A 27269-nucleotide genomic window follows, 5' to 3' on the forward strand; every position below is an offset into this window, starting at 1 on the left:
AAGCACTGGGAGGAGCCTGCTGGACAGGAACAGGAAGTTGGAGACTCTGGACCACTTCCTTCCTCCCACCCCCCCAAAAATGGACTCCTTACACAAAAAAGTGCAGCCAAATGTCAATCTGAGGAGTTATTCTGATCAAAATCATCATTTTCAGAAGGTTTACGCTGCCTGCGGTGGATTTCTTGTGCAGATATGCAATTTCTGCAAGTTCGGGAAAGCGAGCTGTTCAAATGCCCCGCAGGAAGTCAGCTGCGCGCCGCAGCTACGTGTTCACAATTGTTTACTCCCGCGATGCATGATCGCGGGCCCTTATGACGTACTCGCATTGTCAAACTCTCGCTGTGCAAGATGGCGGGACGCGATGACTTAGTGGCGGTCGAAAAACTCTCGCGCGATCACGCAGCAAGATCCAAAATGGCGCAGTGCACGCAAACCGGGAGGAAAAACAACTCGGCGAACTCAGAATCACGGTAAGTCAACGCCGTGTGCGCGAGATTGTATTTTTGAAGCGCGACCAAGCAAAACAATCTGCCAGCTTGTGAATTGTGGATTTTTGAAGAAATTCGCGCGATTCGCAGATCGCGAAATTGCCAAAAATCTACACATTCTGCGAACGGCATGGATTTTCAGCCCATACTTAGTTTCTACCATATATATATATTTTTCAGATTTTCTCACTTCTCAAATCTTACGTGACTGGATGAGGTGAGCTGTTAAATTCAATAAACTGATACACACCATATCCTTTAGCAAACACAATCTCTGTTAGATGGTGACGCTTTTAGCACCTCGCAATCCCCAAACTGTTAGACCGATCACATGCAGATGGGTTATGTGACAGCAACCTACAAACATACAAAAAAAGAACATGGCGACCGTACTCGGAGACTTGGTGAGTGAGATCTATGGAACTATTTTTTGACCCTGACGGTTTTAGAATACAGATTAGCTTGCATTGTAATTTTATTGACAATGGGCTGGGTATTTAATTTTCAGGAGGGAAACTTATCAGGGTTTCCCACGGAGTGGAGCGTTATCTACTATATAGTTCACGAAGGAAACAAACATAAAATCACGTGTTTTGGATAAGATGTTCCCCCTGAGGGATTTGTATTACCAATATATCGTCATGAGAATATTAAGTATTCCGGCTTGTTTATGGCCAGTAGTATACATATATCTGCTTGTATTTTAGAGGGATCATCTAACAGGGACCTTCATACACGGGATTGTGGTTCACGTGTACTTACGTTTTATGTATTTGAAGTAACGCTGATTCTCCAAGCAACTTCATACGCTGACTACATCTTTAAAAGACTTTATGGATTAGCCGGATGTAAATGTTTATATGCTTTGCCATTTGGACTAGAAACCTATGTCTAGCAATCGCTCAATTGATAATGGTCATGTTTTGCAGTACTTAGAAAGGAATCCTATCAGCAACCTCACTGTGACCATAGATTGGATCTGAAAATGCGCCACCGCATTACACGCGATCTGATGCTGAGCTGACTCCAAGCCGCAAAAGATACATTTGTAGAATAGGTAATTATACTCGTTTTGTTCATGCTATTATCTAGAAGCAGGACATATTTTGCCCGTTTACATGCAGTGGCTGGAGTGGGGAGTTTTACTCTCCATTGTCACAGATTATGTAGATATTAGTATTTACGGTTGCTAAATTTTCTTATAGATACAGGATTATATTGCTTGGACTGAGCAATAGCATTTGGGGACCTATCTGTGGAAAATAAACTTATTTCTGGACAAGTCTCCATGCTACATCAAGTACGTTCAATTTTGTATACTGTTAGCCCTGGGGAATATAATATAGGTCATCTACTCTTGAGCTCAGTATGAAATGAGCGCTGACCATTTTTTGCGGCACAACAGGTAGAAGTAGAAGAATACAATAATCGAATTTCAGTTTATTTCAAAACAGATTTCTGTGGATAATTTATGGTATTGAGATTTTACAGGACACCGCCGGGTGGAATTGCACTCCAGAAGCATCACAACCATTTACGTTAATCAGTGGGTCTGATATTACTTCACATAGGTTAAAAATCGATTAGGTATGACTCACACATGGTGAAATAGCTTTCTATATTCACATCTTTTCTCAATTATCACTGCATAGGGTGATAACCACAATAGTTCTTCTATCTTATTAGGGCTCAAATGGGATTGATAATCTTTGCTTCCTTACTTTTATCACAACTAATTTATGGTCTATTTTAGTCTACACTGGTTGATGTTGGATATTTTCACCACCTTGATTCTCATCCAACTTTTAACAAATTCTTTAGCCATAATATGAAAAGTCACAAACATGTTTTATAGCTGTTGTAATTCTCACCAATTGTTATAAATTTGTGAAAAAACATTTTTGTACAAACAACAAACAAAATGTATGGTATTTACTTTTCCAACCTTGAAAAAGTCTATGAGTAGACGAAACACGTGTTGACAAAGGCAAATTCCTTGCTGGGATTACTAAAAAAAGAAAAAATCAACAAGTTGAATCTTTGGACTTTCTGGGACTCTTTGTACTTCATTGTATCAAGTTATCATTGGCCTTGTCTAAAATATGATTGAAAAAAAGTGTGTCTGAATACAAGACTCTTAATGGTTATATTTATCCAGTATACTTTAGATTATCCGAATTACTAAAGGGAGTGCTGAATATAGCTCTATATTTATATAGATATTAACACTATGGGTCTGCTATAGGTTTCGGCAGATGGATTACTCTGTCACAATGATGATGGACATCTCATCCGCTGAAATATAAATCCCTTAGGATATTATGGGATTTATATTTGGCGGTTGGGACAACCATCACCGTTGTGGCAGAGTAACCCGTTCGCCTGCAAAACAAATGTGGCCCAAAAGTGGCACAACAAATGCGATGCTTATGACCTTGTAGAAGCTGAACCACAATAATTGTCTGAACCCTAATATTTATGCACACCAAATATTATCTGAGGCAAATCTTCTCCAGGAATCTCTTGTTGATCTAGTGGTAAGGAACTACACCCCCATCAAGACAAACAATAATTCAGTTAATTAAAGTCAAAATCAAAACTGGGACCAGTAATAACTGAGTTCTAGATCAAAAATAAAACTAAACTAATTTATTACAGATTTATTAATAAAAACGATATAGAGAAATGCATGGATTTGCTAAAAAGGCTTATATGCAGAATACAGAAACACAAATTATGATATAAAAATCCCTATTTAGGCAAATAAATCTCTCTAAATTGTAAGTGTCAACTCACAAAGAATACATACAGCTTCTTAAGAGAGGAAAAGAAAGTTTCAAAATAATCAGGCAGAATCTCAGGTAGCAAACAAAAAGTTGCCACAGAGCCTTCAAAACCAGGGATTTTTAAACACAAATTATGCATATATCACTTATTAAAACCTCAAATTCCGCATGGTATGATCATGGTTAGGTCACATTGGCAAATCAAAAACAAACATGGACTGTTTCCATTGGGCATATGGCATGGTTCAAACTGGAATGGCATTCGGAGCAAAAAAACTATGGATTTAGGCTCAGATCTCTGTACTGGGGATAAAGTATGACATTGTTCTGCATTCTGTCCCTCAATTGTTGAAGGTTTCCTACTACTGTGAGAAAATAAAAATGTCCTAAAAATGTATCAGTACTAATGACAATCTGCCTTGGGCTTCAAGCATAACACACAGAAATTTGGTGCTGAAAAAATTAAAACACGAGGCTTTGATATTTAAAGGCCTTTAACCAGACATTTTCCCTTTAATCAATCATGTTTTTTAGAATGCTAAAACATGCACAAATATAATTGATAGTTAATGTGACTAGTTTAGGTTCTGTCTTACCTATAGAATGTGGTTTTAACTCAAAATAATGATTAAATGAGTGCAGCATTAATGTGTGGTTGATTTTAAATTAACCAGACATTTAAAAGTGCTGAAAACAGTGACAGCTGCCTAGAATTAATGATTATAGAAATGCAGCTTGCTCGAATTGCGGACTTCATTTTTGGTTTATGAAATAAAGATGCCTCACATAAATTACGCAAACACAAGGAGATGATGGACGTAGCGCTGAAACATTTCAGACACTCACCCCCAGTCACTGATCTGGGTTGAAACCATCATCATTCTTTATCTCACTACGCCACCTCAGTTCAGACCCAGCTAAATACAAATCAGTCTTGAGCCTGTGCCTCATGGGAACAGTCCAGCCCGAACTGCCAAGCCAGGTCTTCCCTGAACCGGAAACAAGCATCCTGGGACCGGTGATAACACCCGTCATCAGCCAGGCTAGCTTGAATCCAGTGGCAAAGTGAGCAAGGGACCCACATCTGGGCAGAGGGTCAAGACTGATTTGCATATGGCTGGGTTCAAACCGGAATAGCATGGGGAGCAAGAACATGATGGATTTAGGCCCAGATCTCTGTACTGGGGAGAAAGTATGACATTTTTCTACATTCTGTCCATCAATTGCTCTTTTTGCATTTGTCACCCTGAGTGGGACGGGTAAGCCCAGACATGGGTCCTGTGCTCTCCATGCCAATGGTGTCAAGCTCTCCTGGATGATGAGGGGTGAAACCCCGAAACCGGTCACAGGATGCTTCTTTCCAGTCCAGGGAGGACCTGGCCTGGCAGTTTGGGATGGACTATTCCCACTGGGCAGAGGGTCAAGACTGATTTGCATATGGCTAGAGTCAAACTGGAACGGCATGGGGAACAACAAATGATGGATTTAAGCCCAGATCTGTGTCTCTGGGAGAATGTATGTAATTGTACTTCATTCTGTCCATCAATTGTTCTTTTTGCGTTTGTCAACCTGAGTGGAATGGGTATGCCTAGATGGGAGTCCTGTGCTCTCCATGCCACTGGAGTCAAGCTATCCTGGCTGATGAGGGGTGAAACCCCAAAACGTATCCTAGGATGCTTGTTTCCAGTCCAGAGAGGACCTGGCCTGGCAGTTCCAGCTGTACCTTTCCCATTGGGCAAAGGGTCAAGAATAATTTTCATATGGCTGGGTTCAAACTGAAATGGCATGGGGAGAATAAAAACAACGGATTTAGGCCCAGATCTCTGTACTGGGGCTAATGTATGACATTGTTCTGCATTCTGTCCATCAATCCTTTTTTTTGCATTTGTCACTCCGAGTGGGACGGATATGCCCAGATGTAGGTCCCTTGCTCTCCATGCCACTGGATTCAAGCTATCCTGGCTGATGATGGGTGAAACCCCGAAACCGGTCCTAAGGATGCTTGTTTCCAGTCCAGGGAGGACCTGGCCTAGCAGTTTGGTCTGGACTTTCTCCGTTGGGCACAGGGTCAAGACTGATTTGCATATGGCTGGGTTCAAACTGGAATGGCATGAGGAGAAAAAAACAATGGATTTAGTCCCAGATCTCTGTACTGGGAGAATATATGACATTGTTCTGCATTCTGTTTATCAATTGTTCTTTTTGTATTTGTCACCCCGAGTGAGACGGATATGCCCAGACGTGGGTCCTGTGCTCTCCATGCCACTGGAGTCAAGCTATCCTGGCTGATGAGGGGTGAAACCTTGAAAATGGCCCTAGGATACTTGTTTCCAGACCAGCGAGGACCTGGCCAGGCAGTTCAGGCTGGACTGTTCCCATTGGGCACAGGGTCAAGACTGATTTGCATATGGCTGGGTTCAAACTGGAATGGCATGGGGAGCAAAAAACGATGGATTTAGGCCCAGATCTCTGTACTGGGGATAATGCATGACATTGTTCTGCTTTCTGTCCATCAATTGTTCTTTTCGTATTTGTCACCTGAAGTGGGACGGGTATGCCCAGAAGTGGGTCCTGTGCTCTCCATGCCACTGGAGTCAAGCTATCCTGGCTAATGAAGGGTGAAACCCCAAAACCGGTTCTAGGATGCTTGTTTCCAGTCCAGAGAGGACCTGGCCTGGCAGTTGGGGCTGGACTGTTTCCATTGGGCATAGGGTCAAGACTGATTTGCATATGGCATGGTTCAAACTGGAATGGCGTTCGGAGCAAAAAAACTATAGATTTAGGCCCAGATCTCTGTACTGGGGAGAAAGTATGACATTGTTCTGCATTTTGTCCATCAATTGTTCTTTTTGCCTTTCACATAAATTACAGCATGTAACCTCCGAACCTTCATGATATCGTATTTGTTGATGGTAAGATGTTATCATTTAAACAAAGCCCCATTCATTTATTTGCCATAGAGAGCAAAAAACACATGCATTTCAAAATGCATTACCATATTAGGTTTCTAATGATTTCCTGCCTATTAAGTTCCTTTGCAGCTTACAGACCCAGGGATCAATTACGATCTCGTTAGGAAAGCATTCCAGCAGAATCGGTTCCGTAATGCTTTCCTAACGACTTGGATCGGGAGAGTCCGACCGAGCGATTGGGATGCATCAGGATGCATCCATATACGATTCAATTGGACTCCCATTGAATTAAATGGGAGCCTGTGTACCCAACTGGAACACAGGCTCACATTGAAAAAAGGGGTGGGGAAAAGAGTGCACACTGTAACGGGCACCCCATGGTGCCCGCCACTGACGGATTCGTAGTGCCCCGGGTGAAGGGGGGCCTGCTACGGGCCTCCAAAGTCCGATTCCCAAAGCTATTTTTCTCATCAAAACCGTGTCGATACAGCTGTCTGCATCGGTCATCGTACTCGTTCGGAAACCGTCCCCATTGTGCTGCACAAATCGGCTCTGAATGAGTCAGACTGCCTGAATTGCGTTTGGAAACGATTCGATCAGCCCTGATTGCTTCCACTCATCATACTTGGTCAACCGGAAAGGTGGACGATTCGGTGGTAAACATAGGCACTGAATTGGATTTGCTTAATCCTAATCCTGTTTAGAGCCTTTCCTAACGAGATCATAATCATCTCCCATGTGTTTAGTTAAAATAAAAACCGATCCTAGGATGCTTGTTTCCGGTCAAGGGACGACCTCGCCTAGGAGCTCATCAGTTTATTGTGTATGTTATGTTTGCTCTAAGTGGCCAAGGTTATGCCCAGCCGTGCCACTGAATTCAAGCTAGCCTGACTGATGAAGGGTGATATTCCAAAACTGGTCCCAGGATGCTTGTTTCTGGTCCAAGGAGGACCTGGCCTGGCAGTTTGGGCTGGACTGTTCCAATGAGGAGCTGTGTCAAGACTGATTTGCATATGGCTGGGTTCAAATCGGCCTGGCATAGTGAGCAAAGGAACAATGGATTAAACCCAGATCTCTTGACTGGGGGTGAGTAGTTGAAAGGTTTCAGCACTCGGCCCATCATCTTGTGTTTACAAAGAAGATAGCCATCTTGGATGATGTGGTAGAATTGCTGGACTTCCATTGGATGAAGACAAGAACAGAACATGCTTATTGCAACTTTGAATTACTGCTTTATAAACACATTACTAGTGTAGGAGCTTCATATTTTAGATGAGCTGCAGATGACTGGAGAGCAGAGTCAAGGGGAAGGGAGGCAGATCAGCGGGGTCTACGGCGGATCAGACAGAGCTGGAGAGATTTAGTACGAGAGGAGAAGTGAGACAGATCAGCTGGGATTCAGAGCAGAAACGACAGGCTATGTTCTTTTGACAATTACTAAAACCCAGACTCTATGCTTTGACTAATTAGCTGTGCCAAGGCTTATTTGTTATATTCTTTATTTCTCTTTGTGGGAAATTCTGTAATTGTTCATTATTAATTTTAGATTCATGCTATTATCACTCTTGTCTTGTCTTTATTTTGAGCTATTAATGGGCTCTGACTGACATAATTTGTGCCCCATTTCTTAGAATAGGAATTCTTTACTTTATGGAACGCACTGTATGCACATTATAATATGATTTACACTAACCATATTTTTCTATTATCAATTCAGTAACCTGATTGATATTTGCGTAATGAATAAAGATTCAGAAAAACCTTAACTTTAATTAGAAAATAAAACCTTTTCTAACTACTTAAACCTCACATCATTGACTGCAAATAAAGAATTTGATAGTTGATGATGTAAATGACCTGTAAGTACTATTTCAGCTCATTCAGAAAATGGTGGCCAAAGTCCATACAACCTATCGAGCACCCTGGATTTCTAGGGTCCAAGCTGTTAGTTTGGCGTAATTGATTTAACTAAATATTTTTCAGATTTGTGGGCGCTCTCAAGCACAAACTAATTTTTTGAGGTAAGAAATATCTTCCTCTTGATTTATCAGCAGCTGCACTCCACAAATGTTAAACATAATTTTAAACATTTCTTAAACAATAGGTCATAGGATTATGTTCCATTGCATACCTACATCAGAACTTCCAGCAGAAATCCTTCAAAATGATACATCAGGTATATGATGGAAAGTTTCATTCACAATACACTGTGGGGAGAGATAACTTGCAGCGTGACACTGATTAAAACGGAGGGAAGACAGGTGCAAGATGAGCTAAACTCCAGAAACTGCATACATTTTAAAATAATGGTGTCTCGCATGAAAATAAGAATTATTGGTATTATTATTTATAAAGTTTTATATAGGGCAAACTTGATCCTTATGGATATCAGAGCTGTTTCACATGTAGAAATAGGTGAAATAGACAGCAACATCATCAAGGATGGCGAAAGTGTAAGGGAATCCTCTAAGAAATACGCTTCGGGACCACATTATAAAAACCACAGCTACAAACGTAATATGGAAGACATATACATGAGTCAATAATATGGGATAGATTGTGTCTGGGAGTAGAGTTCTTCGAAGAGTTAGGTGTGTGAGATCTAACTCAGAATTTTGTTAATCAATATCACTTTAACTTCTTTCTTGGATAATGCAGTTGAGGGATTCAGTCTGACATCAGGGGGTTGGAAGTTCCAGGTTCTCTGGGCAATACCAGTGAAGGCTCAGCTATAAGGTTTCATCTTATACATTTTTTATGTTTCAGCAGTAAGGTGCTAGAGTCTCTGGATGCTCTATATCCACCAGATAGCTCCAGTTTTTGTGCAAGGCATCTCAGTTTGTTTAAGTGTAGGGCTTTATGTGTGATGCAGGCAATTTTTAAGTGACTCCTTGCCTCAAATGGAAGCCACTTAAGAGATTTCAGATCAAGCCATGTCCAAGGAAGATGGCAAGATGTAATTGCTGAGTGATGATAGATCATTCAGGTTAATATTTCTCATGTTCCGTTTTCAATGTTTAGGTTTCTTTAGTTGAACCTTAATAGTCTTCACAGATTCTGTGATGAGGAACGTGCAATGATGTCGTAAGGGATGATTGATTTTAATTGTATGGTGTTATTCTTGGTGATAATAAGGCGATAATAAGGTCAAGGGTCGCACCCATGTTATGGGTAGGACTGTTGCAGAATTTAGTCATGTTGAGATCAGCTATGAGGATCTTCAGGCAGTTGACTGCTGGGTCATTAAGGTAATTCCAGTGGAGGTTGAATTCACAGAGGAAGATCTAGGAGCAGTGTTGTCCTGTGTTCATTGAAATTGTTTCCATAATTTGTTCTATGAATGTGATGTTATCCCCAGGTGGATGGTAGATCGCGTGCAACTGGCACAGTGGATTGTTGTTATTCAAAATACCAATGCATAAGAATTTGCATGAGGATAGGTCAATGAAATGTGACTGTTTCACGAGAGATTGTTACGGTGCAATACCTCCACCTGGTCTGTTGGGCTTTATCTAGTCTTATGATGTTGTGCGTAGGTGGGATTAGTAATTCAAGGGTGATTATGAATGCATCATTTAGCCAGGTTTCAGTCAGGAGTAGTAGGTCCAGCTCGTGTGCAAGGATGAGGTCTGTGATGTCCACCTCATGTTTCTCTGCCGATCTGCAGTTTTGTAACATGCATTTCAAGTGTGCTTTGATGTCAGAATGGGTAGACTTAGTGATGGGCACTTGCTTAAGGTTAGACTTGTTTACGGCTCTGTGGTTGGGTCTTGGTTCTCTGTGTGGGTTTGTAAGAAGTGCTTGGATTTGGTCCAAATCAACTTTGTTAACGGAGTAAGTAGAATTATATGATAGGAGGAGGGAGTGGATGTCATTATTAGAAAGAGGATTGGTCATTCTGATGGGTCGAGTGTAGGCATTAGGGCAGGGAATCCTTCTCCATCTAAGGTGGGGTGATGCCAAGCTTGTTGAGGTCCTATTAACTGTGTTATGTGATCGTGATGTAGTAGGGTAATTATAACCGTGGTTGTGGCTTTTCATCATAGGAGTTTTATTGAGCAGTCTATTATGCACCAACTCTGAGGTGATGCTTATTAGACTTTGTAGATCTGCCTTAAGAAGTCATGTGAAATCTCGACAAGTCTGTATTTGGGTCACAAGTTCATGCGATGGGGTACCTAAGCCAGTGATGTTAGAGTGTTGCTGGCCTGGAAGAATCAGCTGGATGGGGGTCGGGTTATAAATAGCAGATGTTATGGGGAGGGGAGGTGGAGAGTTTGTGAGCAGGGTGGGTAAAGCAGGGGAATTATGGTGTATGATACAGGGCTGGTTTGGCTTATTGAGCATTGAGGGAGACATCGTTTAGTCCAAGGTAAGTGACGGGATAGTAGGGGAGATAATGTTATTTGCATAGATGTGTGTCTCTGAGATCGCTGTTCTAGAGGTGTATTAAGGATGTAGATTAGTTTGCAGATTCATGGATGGGGACTCTGACTCCATGTGTGGTGGTGAGGATTTGTTGTTGTGTGTTACAAACCATTGGGGAAGCTCTTGATGTGGGTAGAGCAAGCTAAGACATTACTGGGGATTCCTGAGAGACTCCGGAGGTGTCAAGATGACCATAGGAGGGTTAATATTCAATATTAATTATAAAATGTTTGATGGTAGCGAAGGATTCCTCAAAACGTTTTAGGTTGCACTCTGTTGATTGGATGAGATATTTCTGTTATTATATAGGGTGATGGCTGTTTCAGCTTTGTAAGTGTGAGAGGGAGCTACTGAGAGTCTAAGCCCATGTGGAATTTTCCTAGATGTAGTGATCCAGGAACAAGAGAGCAAGCCTTTCCTCCACTGTGCTCTTCTTTTAGTGTAGTGTATTTGAGCAGAAGTAAGGGTCTGCAGTTAGTGTTTCTGTATGGGATTTGAGAAATCTATGTTTTAGTTTCTTGGATGCATTTTTAGTTAAATTGGGGAGATATATATTTTTAAAGGAATTGCACTCATCTCGCTCACATAGATTGTCAGTGATGGGTTGGTCTCCATGTGTGAATGAATAAGTTAAGACCAACTAAGCGTAGGGTTTGGATAAACCGGACTTGCATTTGAGGATATAAGCCTATAAGCCACTTTTAATTTCAGTGAGACAGAAAAGAAAATACCTGGTTAAAGGGTTCACTGAGGTAATACCGCACTGAGGTAATACTAGGGGAAGCAAATCCTGCTTACCAAGTCCATATTAAGGGATTTATAACAGTACTAAAGGGAAAAACGATCCCATTTACTGCAAGTGCCTATGGTAATGGGGGTTGGTGCACAAACGACATGGCGGTGTGCAGGTGAGAGGGAAAATGTAAATTATCATCAATACTAAATATGTTCTGGAGGACCAAGATGGAAAAGGGCAGTGTAAAGTGATATACTTTATAGTGTGTATTCTACTCCATTGCAAGGTGGCAGCTCCATTGATTCCTTCTTTCCTTTCATTAAAGCTTCAATGTTACCAGTTCTACCTTAATTTCCATTACAAGGAAAGAAGAGCATCATCTTTTGCATAAGCCCTCATGTTAGGAGATGGAATGGTTAAGCAAAATGGATGTATCACCATCATCGATAAACAGCATAACTTTGCTGTATTAGTATTTACACTTCTAAACAAAATAATCAAGCCATTTTAAAGCAACACCATTAGTTCATCAGTTACGACTATATGCATCACTCAGTTTGTTAATTTGCACTAATAATTTGTCACCCAAAATTGCACATCATAAAAATTTTAGACAGCCTTACAATATGTATTGCAACAATTCGCAACAGAGTCTTTTTCATGAGTATTGCATTTGATGTGTGAGTTATGGGTTTGCATTTGGTGTGAGAGTCATGATTTGTATCGCTGTTGTGTGAATTATGGATTATAGAGCTAACCATAACTTGTTAATTTCAATAATTTTTTATAACTTTAGCTTAACTGCGACCTTTGAACACTTTTGCCGCTGAGGCTTTTCCACCATCAGTGCTGAGCCCCTTTTTATGTTTTCATGCTTAAGCCTCCATAAAGTTTTCCACACAAGGTGTCCGTTCCAAATTGTTCTCACATCTTGGGGATTCTGAAGGTAGCCAGGGTTTGTGGATTCCGTGGAAGGAACTTTGTAAATAGCCAAAACATAGCACAAATGTGGATTTTGTTGGCAACATGGGATGAAAGTGCTGTGCAAGAAAGCATATGTTTTTCCCTAAAATAACAGTTATACCTCACATCTTTGGCTTGGTATTCACCCAGACATTTTGCCTTCACTTCGTGATTTTTGCTGAACTCGTTTTTGTTGACATTATGTCTCTGTGTACTTACCTCTGATAGCCAGTGCTAATGTACTTGTGCTCTCTCCTTTAAACATGGAAGAATTGGTCTACAGCTTGTTGGCACATGTAATTTACATGTAAATCTCTATTAAAATATATCACCTGTACCCAGGGCCTGTAAATGAAATGCTACTAGTAGGCATCAGCATTCACTGTGCCACTCGCTAAAGTAGAAAAGTAAAACATGTCTAAAACCAGCCACTGCACTTGGTAAAATAAACATTTTGCTAGGCCTAAACCTACCTTTTAAGGTAGCCCCTAAAGGCTCATATGGCAGGATACATTGTATTTAAAAAGTTGGTCATTTCTACTTAAGTTTTACATGTCTTGACAGTGAAAAATCCCTAAAGTCATATTGCACTTTTGTAAGGCCTATGTCTCTGGGTTACCTTCTAATAAATGATAACATTATATTGGGAGCAGATAATAAAATCAGATTGTAGGTTACTATTTAGAAAATGTCTCTTTTAGAAAATTGACATTATTATGCCTTAACCAAATGTGCCATTCTGCCATGTCGAGAGTCATGTGACTGTGAATGTCTCCACTGTGTTGTTTTGTGTATTCCTCTCACACAAAGACATAGTCACAGAAGGTCTGTGGCAGAGTGTTGCTTCCCTGAGCAGGATCCCCTGGGGCCTGGCACTCTTCCTTGCTGAGCTTCCTGAGTTTCATAGGGATAGACTCAGAACTGGCCTACCTCTTCTTGACTTCTAAAGGCTGCATGTAGTGCTACGTACAACGCAGCTCACACTTAAACCTGCCTGCCTTTTGTTGAACCCAGTCAGTTTTATGTCAAATCCAGGAAAGGGGGAAGATTAGGCAAAAGGCATCCCCCAACCACAGATTAACACTGGGGATAAAGGTGGCACTCTCCATACCTCACATCAGAGCACTGCTGGTCCTGCAGAACATTCAGAAGTAGGACTGCCCTGCTGCCGGATGACTGTCCTGCTGCTTGAAAGATTGTTTTGCAGTCTGAAGATGGATGTGTGGACCTGCTTGCTGTGATTCCGGGCTACCCAGAATGACTCCACGGGGCAGTTGGCTGACCTTCTGTGCGAATTACAGTTGCACCACAAGCTTCATAGGCCTTCCTGAATCTGCCCAGGTGCCCAGCTGCAACTGGATCTGCCTGGACCTGCCTAGACTTACATGAGCACTGCTGCTGGTCTCTGCTGGAGTGGGCCAGGATCCTCAATAGGTGCCCCCAGGTCCTGCACCCTTAGCTCGCATCAGTGGAAGTTCTGACAAGAAAAGAAGGTGAAAATCCTGAAGCTGGGCTCCTTGCTCCTGCCTGCGACAAGCACTAACGTGGCACACCTGTGAGAACTTTGTGCTTACAGCCACCATCTGTGATGACCAGTAAGACTAGACTTGCACTTTGCGCCAACAGTGAGTTTCTGCCACATTTCACCAATGTGATGACTAGATCTTCATACTACAGCAATAACCGTCCACAACATTCTACCATCTCTCTGCATTGAAAACCCTATTCTTGAAGTCCCCTCTAATGCGAACTGAACTTCTTGAGCTAGACATGACAAGGTAACTCTTCACTGGGCTAACCTGGTCCCTGAACCCAGCCTACAATCCATAACTGTTGGCTAGAACTTGTGACTTTATCCTAGTCTAGCGCGACCAGATAACCATGGTTGAAGCTTTATGCTTTTAGGCAATATTTTCACAAAAAGATGTATTTTATTTATTAAAATGTATTTTATTTTTCTAAATTGGTTTGAGATTTTTAATGTGTTGTGTTTTCACTTTAACACTGTTTGTGTGCTGCATAATTACTTTTCAAATTGCCTATAAGTTAAGCCTGACTTTAGTGCCGAGCTATAAGAGGGATAAGCATGGGTTAATGTAGTGAATGTTCTGGTTCACACTGACAAGGATTGTGGTTGTTGCTTGAGAGGGGCTCCAACTCCCTCAACCAACAAGCCAGTTTCTTACAATAAAAGGTCTGCTATGCTGAGATCACCATCCAGGAATGAACAGAGTTGTAAAAGAAAATTATTTTGTCTCACAGGTTTTGTATTTTTCTAAATGATTGTCCATGTTTCATATTGTTTGTGGTGACAACAGATGTGAAACCCATAGGTGAACAGAGAACGTTATCCATTGCTCTAGACTAGACAAAACTAAGTAGGGAAAAAAAGAAAGTGTGACAATGTTTTCATGTGTATTTATTTGCCCCTATTGTCAGTTTGCACAGTAACATATAACTGTATTCCGCAGACCCTTTTATTCCCAAGGTATATGCTTTATGGGGTGTACGGTGATTGTTAGTTGTCCAAAAACACATAATACACAGAGCCAACAACTAAGCTACACCAAGTCTTTAATAACCAGAGTTATCTTGATATTATTATTATTATTATTCCCTGATGTTTACTGGGCACACAAAGCTCTGTGCAGAAAGTTCCTTAATCCCATAAGATATTTTAAAATACAGCCTTTGCAACAAATTAAGCCCGAACAGATTTACTTTTATATTTCTTCTTGTTGCCAATTACTTTGTACAAGTTGACTTTTAGGCTACTTTTTATGACTCCGCCTCTCATGATTGCACCCACATTTTGTTGCTACACTTTGACACACAATTTATGGTACTTGTCAGTTTTGAGGATCCCTGAGCAACTGGCCCTGGGGACACCACCCACTAGACCAGTTTCCTTTTAAGCCTTAAATTTTAATAGCACAATTATAAAGATGTGGGAGTAGCATTGCATTCAACACCATCAACAAGGTAATCCCTCTTAACCTGAATTAACATGTATTTTTCTTATTTAATAGGAGAAAATCTGTTGACACAAATTACATGAAATCATATAGCAAAAACGTCCTATTGTACTATTTATCACAAATGGTTTACAAGATCTCAAACTCCATGTAGCTTTTAAACATCATAATTCTTGTTATTCATAGTTCGTAAGAAAACAAGCGCATGCAAAACCAACGCATGTTTCTCGGTAAGAACACCATTTCTTCAAGGATGTAAAATAACAAGTTAACAACATCAATTATATAACATAACTATACAACATTTTAAAACACTATTCAAGTCATATTGAACATCATAATAAATGATAAAATTTGATTTTCAAAATAAACCATGTAGAAAGTCTTCTCTATTGTAGACAGATGTTGTATGTCCTCACAACAATATTAGAATGTATAGAGATTTACGCCTCAACAGAGGGAGAAGAGACTAAGTAATAAGAAAACCTAGAAAAGAGAGGAATATAAAGTACACTGAAATTAAGGTAAATTAACCGAAACACCCTACTTCTAAAATTATATTTGATAGTACAATTTTTCATCATTAATCAACAGCGATTAGAAGGTCAATTGTGTACCCCCCAGTAAAATTTCTCATAATATCTACACATTACTGGCTACAGTTTTCCTCACACAAATATTGTCAAATCTACAGATCAAACAACACATGAGTTTGATAATCCTCATGCTCTCCATTGAGCCAAAAAGCATACCTGTAACAATTAAAAAATACAGTCTCCTAATATGCCTTCTTACCTAATCATATCATCATCTAGTAATTCAACAACATGTCCAGATGAATGTGCACACAATCACCCCATATTCTTATAACCTCAGTCAGCATTAAAGGTATGCTAAGTCTTCACAAATATTCTTCACTGGTTTCTAAAACAGTAAGGGAGAGACCAATAATAAAAGAATATATAAAGAAAAAAAATTCCACCCCATGAATGTAGCACCTGATTAATGATCAATCATTTACCTGAATTTCCAAAGCAGAAAAGCACTGGAGACGAGAAGATGCAAACCTGACTCAGAAAACCAAGCATCTTAAATAGCAGTGAACTGCATTAAGTGTCTGACATAACTTCCTGTCAATTACCTTACCAAGTATTCAAAATTGACCAATCCGAGTTTGCATTGTCATGTGACCATCCTTGCTATGGACTGAGCACCCAACCAATCACAAACAGGAATCCAACCTTTATATGATTAGTAATTTCAACCAATGACATCCAATTTCCCCATTAAATATGATGTTAATATTGGGGAAAAAATAAGGTACAAATACAAAAATAATAATTCAGAATTACTTGCAAGGAATACTAACAATAGCAAAAATATCTCTCAAATAGGACTCAAATAAGAGAAATCATTCAATATCGAACAGTGGCCCAGTCCTTTATCATATGACCTCCTTATCAACTACCTCCATGTTCACAGATCTATTTGACAACATCCATATAGTGTATCAATGCTCTACACAATTATAATTGTAGCAGATGCATAGCATAACCAGAATCAATGGCCTAATTGTGTTTAGAAATAAAAAATAAAAGGCATTCAAAATGTAAATACAAATACTGACAATATTAAAAAAAACATGTCTGGAACCATGGTCTCATCCCTTGCTGTATCATCACCTCATCGACCCAGTCTTATGTACACAGATTCAGTGCAATGACTACTATATTCCCACTATGTAAATAACCGTTCAAAAAGGTATGCTATGCATAATCATTTATGTTGTCCCCAAACCAGAAGCACCAGTGACTTATCATATTGTGAGAATGGGCTGCAATATAGTAAGCTGTTCGAAAACTAGCAAGGCATTTGAAAAAACACATAATTCTTTATATGGAAGGGTATGAAACTCCTTTTACATGTGTAAACCATGCTTGACAGTTCTCAAAGTGTCTGTACATGTCTTTTTACATTTGAGTCTATGTTTTCGAACTTTCCCTCTATAACAATTATGAACATGATCAAACTCCAATAACACAATCAGACTCTTTTCCATGGACCTGGGTTGTTCAGAAAAATGTCTGCTGATTGGAGATCTCAAGTCATTCCTAATAGAATTTAAATATTCTTTCCCTTTTTCCTTTAAAGACCTAATCATAGACCCCAGATACCTCAAAAAGCAAACACATTCTATTATAATATACACACAAAGAAAGTTGTGCTACAATTGATAAATTCCTTGAATTTGAAAGTTGTGGTGTGGTCATAGGTATTAAAATCTGAAACTTCATCTTTCACAAATTTACAACAGGCACAATTGTTACATTTAAAACATCCTCTAGGTTTACTGCCTATCCAAGTTACTTACTTATTTTGTATATATTTGTGTATGTCATTCGAACTCAGTAACTTCTTGAGAGTGTCTGTTTTTTATACGTATTCAAGGTGTTAGAACCGGGGTCTCTAGTTGGCAGGGGTATGCACCCTAGTCCAAGTAGGGACCACCGCTTCCGACCTGGTAGCTTGGCGCAGAGCAGCAAAGGCGTAACTTCAGAGGCAATGTGTAAAGTATTTGTGCAACACACAACGACGATGACACAGTAAAAACACTCACAAAAGGAACACCACACCAGTTTTGTATAAGAATAAGAATTTCTTTATCTAAAAATTATGCGAGAACCAAAAGCAGGTAAATCCAGCTCCAGGCAAGATCAATGATAAAAAGGATTCCAGTTTCCAAGCAAGATCAATAATCAATAAGAATGAATCCAGTTCCCAGGCTTGATCAATAACAAAAAAAAGGATTCCAGTTTCCAAGCAAGATCAATAATCAATAAGAATGAATCCAGTTCCCAGGCCTGATCAAATCACCAAATGCTCATGTGTGCCAAGGGCTCTTGCTGGTAATGTCTTTCTCACAGTGTCCTTGGATAGTAAAAGTACACTTGAGGTAGGTTCTTATGGTCAAAATTCACTGGGGGAAGGTTCTTAGGCCAAAGTTCCCTTGCAGCGTAATAAGTGTGCCTCTCATAGAAATGATGCTCCCAGCGTAGGAAGTGCGGCTGCCCAGGTGCTGCTGGTAATGCTAAATAATGCCCCAGTGTCAATTACCAAGTAATTATGCCCCCGTAGGCCAGTCAGTGAAGGACGGTTCCCAGCCAAGCACAAAGCTCACACTCCAGGTACCCGGCCAACCCGCACCCCGCCCCTTCGCAGCAGCCTGGTTGCACTGAGGCGTTACCTGGGGTGGTGGTTGCGGGCGCAGGTGCGAGGCTCCTCTCCCCCTGGGGCCTTGGGCTCAGCAGGCGCTGCACGGGTGGGGGTCACAGCCACACAGCGCTCCTTTAGCACAGCGCTTAACAGTGCCACCAAATCCTGGCCAACGACGGAGCCTCCTGCCACACAGCACTTCGCTTCTCAGCGCTACACAGCGAGCCCCGGTCCCAGTGGCGGTGACCTCAGGGCCAGTTTCAGTGGGCTTGCGCCAGAAGCAGAGGCAATCACAGAGCCCTGGGAGGATCACGGGGCAAGCAGTGCTGAGGGCAGGCACAGCGTTGCAGGGCAAATCTTGAGAGTGTTGTTGCTGTTCCAAAGGGCAGTCTTTAAAACACTGTGGTCCAAGGACAGGTAGTTTCCTTTAGCTTAAAAAGGGTGCAGTCCCAAAAAGGCAATCTTTAAAAGGTTGAAGACTCTTTAAAATGCTGTTCAAAGAAAAGTAGTTCCTTTGGGATGTTGTGGAGACACTCTGGTGGTGATGTTGCAGTCTCCCATGCAGGGCAGGATCAGCAGACAGTAGGGCAGCTCAGCAGGTTGTGGGGCAGCAGTTCCTTGGAGCAGTCAGCCTCCTTCCCAGTGGCAATCCTCTTGCACAGCAGTCCTCACTCCAGCAGGGATTCTTCCAGGTCCAACAGTGTAACAAGAATGTGAGGCCAGGACCCTCCCTTATATATTCTACAGTCATGGGGCTAGAAAGTGGTAGAAGTCTCTGGAAGGGTCTGGGGCAGGGGCTTCTGGAAGAGTCCAGGGAGTTCTGGTATGTTCCCTGCCTTCCCTGACCTAGCTGTCAAAGTGACGAGAGACAGGCCTTTAAGGCTACAGTGGACAGCCCATCACAGCTCATCCCAGGGAAGAAGGTGTGAATCACCACTCCCACCTCCCAACCCAGGCAGGCTATCAGTACGCAGAGGGGAGGGGGGAGTCTGCAGCCTAATCTAAGTGTAGGCAGGAAAAGGTCCCCTTTATAAAAGTGGGATCCCTAGCGTAGTAATGCCCAAACCCTATATATCATTTTAAAGGGTTCCCCGCCCCGAGTCCAACAAGACCAAACATGATAGACTTATTAGGTCCCTGTCAGAAGTTATTCCATAAGGGGAGGTTCCCAATGTTAGCCTATGGAGGAGTAAGCCTTACTGTGTTAGCAGTGGCTGGTGGCAGATATGCCAGCCTCACAAGGTTTTAGGGGAGAGGACCTGCACCTCAGCACTGTTTCGCAGTGGTGAGGCGCCCAGAGTCCTAAGTCCAACAAAATATAGGATAAAAATGGGAGGCAAAAAGGGCAAAAATGTAGGGGAGACCACCCTAAGGCTGACAGGTCTAACACAAGGTATTCCTAGTGACATAACCTGTCAATTCCTGATCCATTTTTGAAAGAGCCCAAAGTTTTTTGAAGATGTTACACATTTGTTTATTCGCTGCACAGAACCTAATTATGAATCTCACCAAATTCGTTTGTCACAATGTACATTTACATTTTACCTCATGCTTAAGTAATGTCATTTGATTTATGTTGTGAGGACATACAATATTTGTGTACAACAGGACAGACTTTCTACATGGTTTATTTTGAAAATTGAAAGTCATCATTTATTATGATGTTCAATGTGACTTTGAATAGTGTTATGAAATTTTGTATAATTATGTTATATAATTAAAGTTGTTAACTTGTTATTTTACAGCCCTGAAAAAGTGGTGTTTTTAACACGAAACACATGTTGGCTGTACATGTGCTGTTTTGTTATGAACTATGAATAACAAGAATAATAACTACATTAGAGTTTGAGATCTTGGAACAATTTGTGATACATTATACATTATGACTTTTTTTGCAATATGATTTAATTGTGTCAAAAGGTTTTCTCATATTAAATAAGAAGAATAAATGGTCATTCAGGTTAAGAGGAATCACCTTGCTGGTTGTGTTGAATACAATACTAATGCTCAACCATTTAAGATTGGTCCAATTTATGGTTTTCAGGAGAAACATTTTTGGAATTCCAGCACTGTACACAAGAGATCATTAGACTGAAATTGGACTTACAATGCTAAATCTTGAATCCAATATATAGGGCCAGATTTAGGAATCCTAAGTCCGGTCGGTAACGGCTGAAATTACCAAATTTCGGCCGTTACCGACCGGAATTAGCCTTTTCAGATGTAGGTGGCCAAATTGTAGGATTTGGTCATTTACCGAATCGGTAACTTAAGGAATCGGTAAATTACTGAATTCTTAACATACCAATTCGGTGAATTACCGAATCCTTAATGTAGAGAGCACTCAAGGGAGTGCTTTATAGATTTAAGGATTCGTTATTTACCACCAACTATTAGTTGGTGGTAAATTCCGAATTCCTTTTAAAAAGCAATTTTGTGCTTTTTATTCAGTGCCATGTGGCAGACATACATGCCCTTAGGCAGACATGTGGCAGACATACATGCCCTAAGGACCCATGCACTATACAGGGGTGCAACAGGGTGTCAATGTGACTCCCTGCCACCCTTGTAGGTCTACCCCCTATTACTGATTCAGTATTTACCGAATCGGTAATTCTCATTCATTCCTATGGGCCTCCTAGCATGAATTTCAGATGCCCTTAATTGTAAGGTAGAAGATGAATTATGGGTGTGCGAGAACAGGAAATAAAATTCTGATGGAATTTTGTGAGAATTTCAAATGTGCCAATTTAAGGGCTTACAATTCCACCAATCAATGCTAGGTAGTTTCCTATGTGGGGCCTCATCCTGAATGAGCTGATATACCATATTTGGGTGCAAATAGGAGATTGCGTCTCAATTGCAAGAACAAGGTGGGCATTCAGCAATATTTTTCATAGAAACATTTGCCAGGTAATACCTGGAAAACATTGTGTGGGAATATAGCTCAAGATTAAAACATTTGCCTTTTAGAATGGGGAAATGTTTGGCATGACTACATTATCCCCCATTCCAAACCATAGAACAAATAATTGGACAGCAAACTGCACTAGGAAAATTGAACCAAGTGAGGGGGATTAGTGATGCAGTGTCTCAAAAGAGGGGTATCATTACCCAAATGTGATGCCAATCTTTTTAAAAGTGTGAAGAATATGTTGCTATAGGCACCATCCAATGTATAAATGATGACTATATGCTCTCTGTTGATTTAGATAAGGGATATTATTTTCTCATATAAATCAGGCCTGGACATAATTTGCAAAGTTTTGCTACGCGGAACTCCTCGAAGTGGCAAACAATCTCTGTGGAGTTCCGCAAGTGGCGAAGTACAGTACGAACTGCTATTCACGCTTATCTTCCTGCCACTCGGATAGAATTTCTACCCGAGCGGCAGCTTGCACTCGCCAACTTACTGTCCACGAGTGGGGAAAAAACTCTGCTGCACTACGTGGAGCGGAGTTTTCTGCACTCAGCGAGCTCCGCGTAGTGCGGAGTACAGAAAACCCCACTCTGCGAACAGAGCGGAGTTCAGCGCCCAGGTCTAATATAAATGTGTTTACTTGTTTATCAGTGTTTTTAAATCAATCCATCATAACTGTTATATTATGTTCATTTTTAGTTGTGTTCTAAAGCCCATGTCAATTAGTGTTTCACAACATTTGTCACTTTCTCGAGGATCACCCTGTTCCCCTGGACGTTGAATAACATTTTCGTATGTGAGGCATAACCATTATCATGTCACACATGAGGATGATATTTAACTACCATCAGGTTAGGATGATTCTGGACAAGCACAATAATAATTAAGAAAGCAAATGAATCAAAAGCAAACACCTTAGATAGACAACAAAGCCATCCAATCACGAGCTATGGGCAGACGTAAAACACACTCTAGGAATATGTGTATGCATTGGAAATAATAGGTCTATTTGTATCTATGACCTAAAAAAAGCAGGAGGGCACAACTTTCGAGTAGTGTGATGACTTTCATCTGTACAGTTGTGGAGTGTGAGCACAGAGATTATTAGTTGGGGTGGTTTGGTTTCCAGCACAAGTAATAAAGGGCTAAGTGCTTGTTTCCGGTCCAGGGAAGGCATGGCTTGGCAGTTCGGGCTGGACTGTTCCCATGAGGCACAGGGTCAGACTGATTTGCATATGGCTATGTCTGAACTGGGGTGGCAGAGTGGGCTAAAGAATGGTGATGGATTAAACCCAGATCAGTTGACTGGGGGTGAGTGCTTGTATTGTCAACGCTCCGTCCATCATTTCCTTTGGTTTTGCTTTGTTCGCATAAGTTGGCAGGGTATGCTCAGACTTGAGTCCCTTGCTCACTTTGCCACTGGATTCAAGGTAGCCCGGATGAAGACGGCTGCAATGCCAGAAACCGGTCCTGGGAAGCTTGTTTCCGGTCCAGGGAAGGCATGGCTTGGCAGTTCGGGCTGGACTGTTCCCATGAGGCACAGGGTCAGACTGATTTGCATATGGCTATGTCTGAACTGGGGTGGCAGAGTGGGCTAAAGAATGGTGATGGATTGAACCCAGATCAGTTGACTGGGGGTGAGTGCTTGTATTGTCAACGCTCCGTCCATCATTTCCTTTGGTTTTGCTTTGTTCGCCATAAGTTGGCAGGGTATGCTCAGACGTGAGTCCCTTGCTCACTTTGCCACTGGATTCAAGCTAGCCCGGCTGAAGACGGCTGCAATGCCAGAAACCGGTCCTGGGAAGCTTGACAGTTGACTGGGGGTGAGTGCTTGTATTGTCAACGCTCCGTCCATCATTTCCTTTGGTTTTGCTTTATTTACCAGTAATGACAGTCATATTCATCTCATGCTTACAGCCCTCAGAGAATCCCAAATGTTGGGCAAAACGAGTTGGCTGGGCTGAACTGTCTTTTACATTTAGGAAGATGTTGAATAAAAAGAATAACAACAAGCAAAGAAAAGACCTCTTGAATCATTCTTTTGCTATAAATACAGCAATGCTCTGTGTCATGTTTTCTCTTTGAAATTGCCTCTCTACTCTTTAGTATATATTGGAATATGAAAGGCTAATGTTGGTGGCTAGCCTTTTGAGGTGGGCAATTATCAGAGGGTTATGCAGGAAAAATTAAAAAAACACAAGTAGTGGTGGGGTAAATAGTATTCCTTGCTGCCGATACTTGTTCAGTTTTCTATGTATTGCAATATAACAAGGACCGCATGCTTGACCAAGGCTGATGGGTCAAAATGTGTAACAGGTGCTGGAGCACTGAAAAAAAAATGGAGTATTCTTTCTGAGTGCATAGACTTTGCTCCGGACATTATGAACCCGGGGCAATGCCTGCCACCACATACCACCTCCATGTTGGTGGCATGTGGGGGTGCGTGTATATATATATACATGCACATATATATATATATATATATATATATATATATATATATATATATTTATATATCCCACAACTTGGCTCCGCTTGGTCGACCCCTGGCGCTCTCCCACCGGTGCGTTTTCCTCGGCAGAGCCCTGCCGAATTACAATTCCAAAACACCTTTGCAGGTAATGAAAACTCACTCGAGCGATCTTTTTTCCTTTTTCAGTTATTTATTGCACCACAGTTTCTTGCAGTTACCAACGCGTTTCACCGTTCACAGACGGCTTGATCACGGTCAATACTCTTCCACTTACAACCACCTATAAGGTGTTCTTGTGCAAAGTCACATGACATACCACCACTTCCTGTCAATGGTAGAGGATTGTGGATAACGTAGTCCTTTGGTATTTACAATATGTTACAACCATTATACAGAGTGCCACTTACTGCGCTTATACTTTACTCTGTGATGTATAGTTATGACACCAAAATTTTATCAATCTCGCCCTCTAGTGGGCCACATATACATGATATGTTCGGTTGATTTCTTGCCCTTCAGTGGGCTTAACGGTATTTACATACTATATACATCCCTCAATTGTTGCAACGTTAAGGTTGGTTACCACCTAATCATCATATCCTTCTATCTCATGTACGCTGTTATTATATTTACATTGACATCAACGGAAGAAAAAACTTTAGAAAAAAACTATTTCATATCCATACAAAGTCCCAATTTGATTCTGCTGCAGTTACGATTTCAACTTATTTACAATTGTATTTACAAATGAACATAAAGTTCTTCACTCTGGTTCAGACCTCCCGGATGTAGAGTTCTAAAGTTTAATATCTGTCGGGATTCCCTGCATCTTAGTTTGCGTTCCCTGTCTCCACCTCTTTCATGAGGCACAATGGTTTCCAATGCGTAGAATTTTAGAAGTTTCCAGTCTCCGTTGTGTGCTGTTTCCATGTGCTTGGCCACGGCGTTAGCTCTGTCTTTATTTGCCGTTGCCCTTATGTGCTCCAAAATTCGTAGTTTCAATTCTTTCTTTGTGCTGCCAATGTACTTCAATGCGCACGGGCACTCTATCACATATACAACGAATTCTGTTTTGCAATTGATTAGTTGTTTGATAATCCAAGATTTTTTATTCGGTAATGCCACTTCTTTTTTATTCACCGCAATTTGGCAGGCTTTACATTGTTGACATTTTTGAAAGCCTTTCGTTTTCAGCCATTGTATACCTTTTTTCTTTGTTTCTGGATTTTGGTGGTGACTGTGAACTAACTTGTCCTTCAAGCTCGTGGCCCTTCTATATGTCACCTCAGGATGCTTGCCCATGATTTTCCCCACAGTTTCATCCAGATGCAAGATTTTCCAGTTTTTCCTGAGAATGCTGACAATTTGTTTGGATTCTCTTGAATGGTCCATGATTAGTCTTACTTTTTGATTTTCAGTCTTTTTGGGTTTCGTTTGCAATATGTCCTCCCTTTTCGTCTCATTTGCTCTTGTCCAACCCTCCATGATGGTACCTTTCTTGTACCCTCGTCGAGCAAACCTTTTAGCCATTTCGCAACTGTTCATTGTCCAATCTTTTTCCTGAGAACAGATGCGGCGGAGTCTAAGAAATTCCCCATAAGGGATATTGTTTTTTACTGAGGGTTGATGGAAACTTTCAGCATGAAGTGTGGCATTTGTTGCTGTTTCCTTTCTGTAGAACGTGGTCTCCACTTTGTTCTCATTAATGTAGATTTTGGTGTCCAAAAAGGTTACCTCCTGCCGGTTGATAGTGTAGGTGAATCTTAAATTTGTATCTGTGGAGTTCAAGATTTTGAAATAGATTTCAAATTCCTCCGCTGTTCCATCCCACACTATCAGGAGATCATCTATATATCTCAGCCATTTGGCTATCTTGTTCACGTGATGATCGTTGTCCGGATGCCAGGCCACTTGTTGCTCCCACCATCCCATTGTGAGACATGCGAAGGCTGGGCTGAAGGAAAACCCCATTGCACACCCCTTGACTTGCTGATATATCTCTTCACCAAAAAGAAAGATATTTTGAGTAAGACATAACTCAATCATGTCCAAAAGCATCTGGTTGTGCTTGTTGAATTGTATATTTCTCTCTTTTAAAAAGAAAGCGCAAGCATTTATGCCGATACTATGATCTATATTGGAATATAAAGCAATTACATCCATTGTGATCAACATATAGGTAGGTTGCCATGATAGTTCTTGCAGGTTTTTCAAAAGATCACCCGTGTCCCTCAGATATGAGCTCAGGTTCAGAACAAATGGCATGAGGAAATAGTCAATGTAGTTCGCCACAGGTTCCATGAGCGAGCCCTTTGCCGAAACAATCGGCCTCCCTGGTGGTCTCAGTGGGATTTTATGAACCTTGGGTAGGAAGTAGATGGTTGCAGTCACCGGATGTTTTGTCGTTAGAAATTTACTTTCGTCCATATCAATTAGATCCTCACTGCACCACTCCATTATTTTCTTATCCAGATTTGTTTTGAAGAGTTGGGTGGGATTCCGCTCTAATTTCCTGTAGTATCGCTTATCTTTTAACTGAGAATGTGCTTCAATTATGTAGTCTTTCTTATCAAGAATAACAATATTCCCACCCTTATCGGCCATTTTTATTGTTATCTTCTGATCCTCCATAAGGTTTTTTAGAGCAGCTCTTTCCTCTTGTTTTAGGTTGTCCCGATATTTTGTGCCTTTGATTTTGTAAATGTCTTGGATTACCGCGTCTTGAAATAGGTCGATCTTATTTCCTTGCGGCAACTGCGGATAAAACTTAGACTGAGGCTTCTTTCCACTGAGGCCCGCTCCTTTTTGGGGGCAGACCACTTCTTCAGGGATCATGTCACTTTCCTCCGTGACATCCAAATTCACGAGTGTTAACAATGCTGGGAGATTGCTTGTTGTAAGGCCATACGCCTCCGTGTTCATTTCTATTTGTTTGTTCTTTCTCCTTTTTGCAAAATTTGACATTTCCAGATTGTCCTGAAATATCTTTGCCAGTTTAATTTTCCGGATATATTGGTATATATCTATGCGCGTTTGCGCCATATCCATTGTTTCCGTGGGGCAGAAATTAATGCCATACTTTAGTAATGATTGTTCATTTGGGTTTAGGGTACGTGATGATAGATTTATTATCACCAAGTCGTCTGTTGCATTTGTTTCCTGCCAATTTACTTCAAGGTTTTCTGACGCATGCTCCTGGTTTTGGTTCCGATTTCCTCGGAGGAGCCACTTCCTCCTGTTGCCTCTCCTGGTTTTTTTGATGCTACCAGTCAGTGATGTGGCACTCGACCTATTTCCGAGTGCCACATCACTGACATCAGTGGGGACTGATGAAGAGATATCAGAAGAGAATATGGACCAAACTACCCGGGAATA

The sequence above is a fragment of the Lissotriton helveticus genome, chromosome 2_1, assembly GCF_964261635.1.
Source record: "Lissotriton helveticus chromosome 2_1, aLisHel1.1, whole genome shotgun sequence".
Taxonomy (NCBI): Eukaryota; Metazoa; Chordata; class Amphibia; order Caudata; family Salamandridae; genus Lissotriton; species Lissotriton helveticus.